This window comes from Solanum tuberosum, unplaced genomic scaffold, assembly GCF_000226075.1.
Source record: "Solanum tuberosum cultivar DM 1-3 516 R44 unplaced genomic scaffold, SolTub_3.0 scf00097, whole genome shotgun sequence".
NCBI lineage: Eukaryota > Viridiplantae > Streptophyta > Magnoliopsida > Solanales > Solanaceae > Solanum > Solanum tuberosum.
The window spans coordinates 1,385,686-1,392,214 of record NW_006239022.1 but is presented as its reverse complement, the minus strand read 5'-3'; the positions used below and the strand labels follow the sequence as shown (position 1 = coordinate 1,392,214).

At 28.0% G+C, this 6,529-nt stretch overlaps 1 long non-coding RNA gene across 1 annotated transcript; it reads right to left on the bottom strand.

Moving 5' to 3' along the window:
* Positions 1–3,714: 3,714 nt before the first annotated feature.
* Positions 3,715–6,156, bottom strand: LOC107060771 (uncharacterized). Its single transcript, XR_001473517.1, has 2 exons — positions 5,972–6,156; positions 3,715–3,982 (listed from the first exon to the last, which is right to left on the bottom strand). It is a non-coding gene; the product is annotated as an uncharacterized lncRNA (long non-coding RNA).
* Positions 6,157–6,529: the final 373 nt, after the last annotated feature.

The window sequence follows — 6,529 nt, the reverse complement described above, 5'->3', positions numbered from 1 at the left end:
AAAAAAAAATAGCATAAATTTTGATACTAATTTCAAAAAGAAAATATAACGGAAAGAGCATCAATGTTTTTGATAAATAATTACATAAGTTTTTATACTAATTTCATGAAATTAAAAAAACGGAAAGCATCCATAAATACCTATATAAATACATATTCTTTCCGTCAATTTATACGATATTTTATTCTTGAAATTCAAGCTAGGTGAAATTTTTCATCACTTTAACCTTTTTTATTTTTCTTGCTATTTAATTTTTGTGGACTTCTCAAAAATATACGATACTATAAAAAATTTATAAAAAAAATATGCTTTGTATCTTGCTATCAACATCTTGCTCCATGATTCAAATTCTTTTCTTACCTACCGAGCATGTATCAAAAAACAGTTTATCTACTTTATAAAGATAGAAGACGTAAGGTCTGCGTACCTTGATCCTAACCTCTGCAAACCCCACTTATAGAATTACACTGTATATGTGGTATTCTTGTAAATAATTATGAAGATTTTTTAAATTTTATAGGTTAAACAGTGCGTACATATAGTTTCTTTCAAAAATGCAAATCATTAATATCTTGGTGATGATTTTTTGAACGCAATTCTTGAATATCAATGTTGTGATCTATGATAATTGAGGTAATTAATATGATGCTATGGATCTCATACAATTTTTCCTTTTTGATTTGATAGTATGGAGAGTGATACAAGGATAATTCAAGAGAGGATAAGCAACAAGAAGTTGAACAAACTTAGACTAGGAATCACCTTTTATTGTGATGAATGTGTGGGTATGGTAAAATTAGGTTAAGCTCCGTTAAGCTTTTTATGTTTACTTTGAATGATATAATGTGTTTACTTTGGGAATGGAGGTACTTTTATTTTTCTACTTTGAAGAGCCTTTTGGACTTTTAGTTACTTCGAATTTTTCTATATATTTCTGTTATTTTTTAAAATATTATTACACTTATACGAATAGGCCTTAAGTTGAGGTCTTAATTGTAGTACAAATGAAAAATTGAAACGATAATTTTGATTTTTTTTCTGGCAATGAATATGTAAGCTCCCCTATGAGTACATCCCTTTGTAGTTTGGGCTAAGCAAATACCAAATTGAACTACCACTAAAATTTCTGAGCCATTTCTGAAAAATGTGTCATCTTATGACTGTTGAGTATGATTTCAATAATGTCTTTGTTTTGCAACAATAGAGTTCTATAATAAAGCTTATAACAATTTTAGATTTGATGCTAGCTCTCTTGCAAGTGCTCGTCTATTAGGGAGCATCGTGAATTGAGCATGAGAGATTCTAATGATGTATTTATCGTAGTACTTATACTTCTGAAACTTTTACGTATTTAGGGAGAATTGTTAATTGAGCATGAGAGAAATTCTAATGATGTATTTATTGTAGTACTTGTACTTTTGAGCCTTTTATGTATTTATAAAAATAGTTTAGCAATATTGTATCCTGTTCTTTTATTTGTATAGCAACAATATTTGTTCATTATAATCAAACTACGATAGAGAAAAGTTATAATTTTTTCAAAATCATACCCGTTGGGTCCGTGCATAGCACGGGCAATTCTTATCTAGTTAATATTACAAAGAATTAATATTAAAATGCTAAGAAAAACCAACACATACTATTAAGCATACATACTAGCCTATAATTTTTCTTTTCCACTTCAATATAATAAATTTACTGAACAATTAACATATGTATTTTACTTTATGACTCTTTAGTAGTGAACAAAGTTGCGCTTCGCGCGGTCATAAAAATATTACTATTAATAGTATATGAACATTTTATATATATATATAACGAATTACAAATGTAAATGGTTTCATTAGAATTGTTTTGATTAATGTTCACTTTAACAGTCAAATGGTTATCCAAGGATTATTATTTTCTTGATTAATGTTCTCTTTAACGAAAAATAACAAAAGAAATTAGATTCATGGAAAGAAAATTAAGTAATTAATTAAAAATAATATTAGTTAATCTTATTTACTTAAATTGGACAATAATTTATAACCAAAAACCTCCCTAGGGAAATGAAAATCATTTCCTTTTTTATATAATTTTTTTATTGGTGTTCTTTGAGCTTCTCTTACACATATTATTAATTAATTAGTTAATGGATTCTTAAATTCTACAAAAAAATTTGTATTATCTAAGAGGTTGGCTAATCATATCATATCATATCATATATATATATACTAGAAGTGGATGGCCCATGCCAGCATGGGCCCAACATAGCAAGTGTGACACATATATAAAGATTGTATATTAAGTACATTGCAAGTGTGACACATAGATATATATCAAAATTATATATTAGTTGTTGGAGCCAAGTTTTATACGATAGGTATGTATATTTTATTTACATAAGCGAAAGAAAAATAGTGGCATATAAGTAGTAACGGAGAGAATATTTTAGGATTATAATAAGTGTTGATGTTTTTGCAACCTTATAGTTAATTCTCTCTCGGAAGTAAGGGTCAAACCCCTCATTGAAGAAATCATAATTTTTTTTAAATTTTTTTTTGTATAACATTATTTTTTCAATTTTTTTTTAAAACATTATTATGTTTAAAAATAGTTTTAACTTTAAAGATTTTAATTTATCAAAATCTTGCACATTAGAACCTATAATTATGGACCCCAAATATGTTGATATAGAGTTTTTTTTATTCCAAAGTAAAATTCCCTAATATTTCAAAGAGTAAAAAAAAATGTATATCAATATTTAATTAAATTATTTCACAAAAATCAAATAAAGGAAGTAATTTTTTGGTTAAATTATACCACATAATTTAAAAGAAAGAATATGTTTTTTTGCCCTTTCTTTCCATAACGTCATTTTAATAATAAAAAGCAATTCAATATTTTTCAAAAAGAAAAAATTCTTATTGATCTTGCAAAAGTATTGAAAGTTCAGTAAGAAAAAAAAACTTACTTGCAAAGAAAAACATGCTATGATTTCTTATCTTTTTACGTTGATAAATTGTGTGTAGAATATAAACTCTAATAATTAAATATTGGTGAATTGTATTTACACCTCACAAAGGTGAAATATTATTTGAACACTTATGTCGAGTTAATAAATATATACTTGATTTAAATTAATTTGACGTTTTTCTTAATAAATTATTTATTAGGAGTTTATTTTTAAAAAAATAATTTTATTAATTATACTTTAAAAATATAAATATGACTATTAATAATCTCATATAGTTATTTAATGATATATATAATATTAAAAAATAAATTGTTTTGAATATAAAAGCTAAATAATAAAATTTTATTAAATTATGTAACTATATTAAATTTAAACAATTTAATATGTAGAGAATAAAAATGGAAATACATAGAAACTCAATAAAGTAATCATAGTATACATGTCAATGATAAAATTAAATGAATCCCACTATACTCAATGATAGAAGGCATAATCTGTAATTTAGCAGAAAAAGTATAGGCTTTTTTCTAAGGATGTTAAGAAGGCCCAAATAATAAGGCCGATCGCACAATTTTTCTATGCAATACTTTTCAGTATGAAAAGTTGGAATGACAAAAATATCCTCACTTGCCAATTAAATGGCATGTTGAAACTGCCTGAAACTGTCTCTTCTAATGCTAGCACGGGTCCAACAAACTCTCACAAGTAATCTTTAGTTAAAAAAATAATAATAATAGTGGCAATAACAAAAATTAGTAAAAGTTTACAGGTCTCAATGAATTATATAATGTAGCATAGTAGGTATTATTAAGAGTCGTTTCTTATTATGATAATTATGGCTGGATTAAACAGAGAATAACTTTCCGTAGAAAGAGTGTAAAGACTTAAGAGAGCTAAGTTAAAAAAATATCACATCCTATTGCACGAAAACTCAAATTTATATGCCATCATCACACTTCATCTGGCTTCAAGCCGTGAGCATAACCCAAGTATTTCTTGTGCAGTGACTGATTCAAGTGAGATCTACCAAAAACGGAGGTAAAGTCAATTTACAAACAACATCAAAAGGTACAAGTGAAAAAACACAATATTACCACAATATGAGCACACACTGCCACATGAGTTTTTTTTTAAGATAAAAATTATATTAGAAAGTTATCTCATTCTAATTATATTCAAGTTGTTGATCCAGAAATAAAGAAAAAATAAGCAAAATTATCTGAGGATAATTTATTTTAGATTTGATCTGAGAAAGAAAAATCATTTCAGTAGATTCAAAGCCACACCAAAAGATAGTTATGCAGCATGACAATACTTGATATATCTTGAAATAGAAAACTTCCCAACACATTCAGTTCAACATCCACATATCACAACAAAGAAAATGTTCATACACGAAGCTAAAAACAAATATAAAGCTTTCTACATGCTTTATAATTCATCTACAATTGAACCTGTCAAGCTTATACTTCATCTGTGACTTTTTTCTTTTTTTGAGAATTCATCTGACTATTTCTAAGAATAGGAGTAAAGAATGTAGTATGTAAAGATTACCATTATAGACAACAACCAAATTAATCATAAAGTAGAAATACTATCAAAATGTTAGTGCAAGTAAGACTTTCAAATTGAAGAGAGGCCCTGCTCATTTTTGGGTAAAAAGAATTGTCTACTATTCAAAAAGTATTAAAAAAAAAGGAAATAGAAAAATTACTTGGAACAAATGCACTACATATTCTAGAACTACTCATGTATGGATCAGTAACATCTAATTTAGATTAAAAATGAGAGGATGCTCACATATACATAGAAGTGCAACCACACTTGAGAGGCATAACTTGTTTTAGTGTCGACATATGTTGAAACCTGCTAACTCAAATGAAAAAGTACAAACAACTGGTCCCAATAATATCACAGGCAAGTAACTTTTATGTCATTAGGTACAGAGTAACAAAGTAGTGACTCTTGAACAAAGAAGAAATTAGCGAAATCATAAATCCACAATCTCAATGTACCCAACAGAGATCGTCGTAGATATGGAAGTTCAGCAAAATTTGAAATGGCTTGTGTTTTTAGAAGCAATACACATGATTATTGCCTAATAGGAGAACGATAAAGAAATTTAATCACAAATGAAATAGTCCACCATTTATAGTATAATCCACATAATATCTTGTACAACTTCTCTTTGTAGTGTTCATACACCCCTTCCCCAATAGATAAACAATTCTTGTGCCTGTTTACATCGGTCATTCTTGTAGTGAAAACTCTAATTGAATGAAACACAGAATTTTTCAGGGAAAGAGGTCTAAGAGAGTTACAATTGACTTATTACAACATATCGTATCCATAGTTCAAAAGAAAGTTCAAGTTTGCAATATTTATACCATCCATAAGCAAACCTCACTCTTGATTTGGTTATTAGCCAAGCACAATGCAACTCATTCATATGCATAGAATGATTCCAGTAAAATCTACGAAAAAAGAAGATCAAGTCAATTTACGAATGCCGGTTCAGCATCCACGTATGACAAAACAATTTGTTCATACACGAAACAAAAATAAATATATGCTTTCCATCGGATTTTTAATTTATCTACAATTACTTGAAAACTCTTTCCACTTATTCCTTGCATTGGGTAGAAACCGTGAGTATAACTTCTGAGATACTCATTTATCATCAACATTTGATCAAGGTCAATAATTTTCTATATTTCCATTCTTATGTTACTTAAATTACTACGCCATCCAACTTTTTTTCCCTTATGCTAGCACAGAAGTTCTGTAAAGTGTAAAGCATGTATCAATAATCATCATGGTCAAATAACTATTTTTTGTAGTCAAATTAATTTTGCACACACGAAACAGTGTAAGAATCTATGAAAAATGTGAAAATGTATTAAAATAAATGTGTTAAATTACCAACACCAACGACACAGTGCAATAACTTAATTATACATTTAGAACCTATCTAAAGCAGCACCGAAGATAATCACAATGAGTGCAACTTACTTGAAATGCTTTCCGAACCATTCAGACATGTCTTGGTTAGTCACGTCAGCTAATTTTATACTCATTTCCACGTAACTCTCTTAACCAATTTCCAAAAGTAAAAGTTGATGAGTGTCTGTGAAGTCACAAAGCGGACACCATGTAATACTCCTATTTTTCTACTCCCAGAGGCAGAACAAATTGGTTCAAGTAGCACCTATTTTCAATACAAAAGAAAATTAGAAAGAAGAAAAGATTTCAAAAACACAAAAGCATATAATGTGTTGAGAATTACATATTCCTAAGAAATTATGAATAAGAATCCTATAAAACTTACTCCAAGCAAATGAGAGTTGCCTATCTCCATATTACCTGAAAGCAAAAAAATTATCATGTTAGATTGGCGAGGAGTGTCGAAGCAAGAGACATATTAAAATTGAAATTACTTATCTTTTAGTGCTTTTGCAATTAAACTATCGCTTTAAATGTATTCTCTGCAAAGTACTCATTAAATGAGTTTCTCTCAGCATCAATGCATTAATTGGGACAACTTCTACATATATTGCAAACAATAAAGTG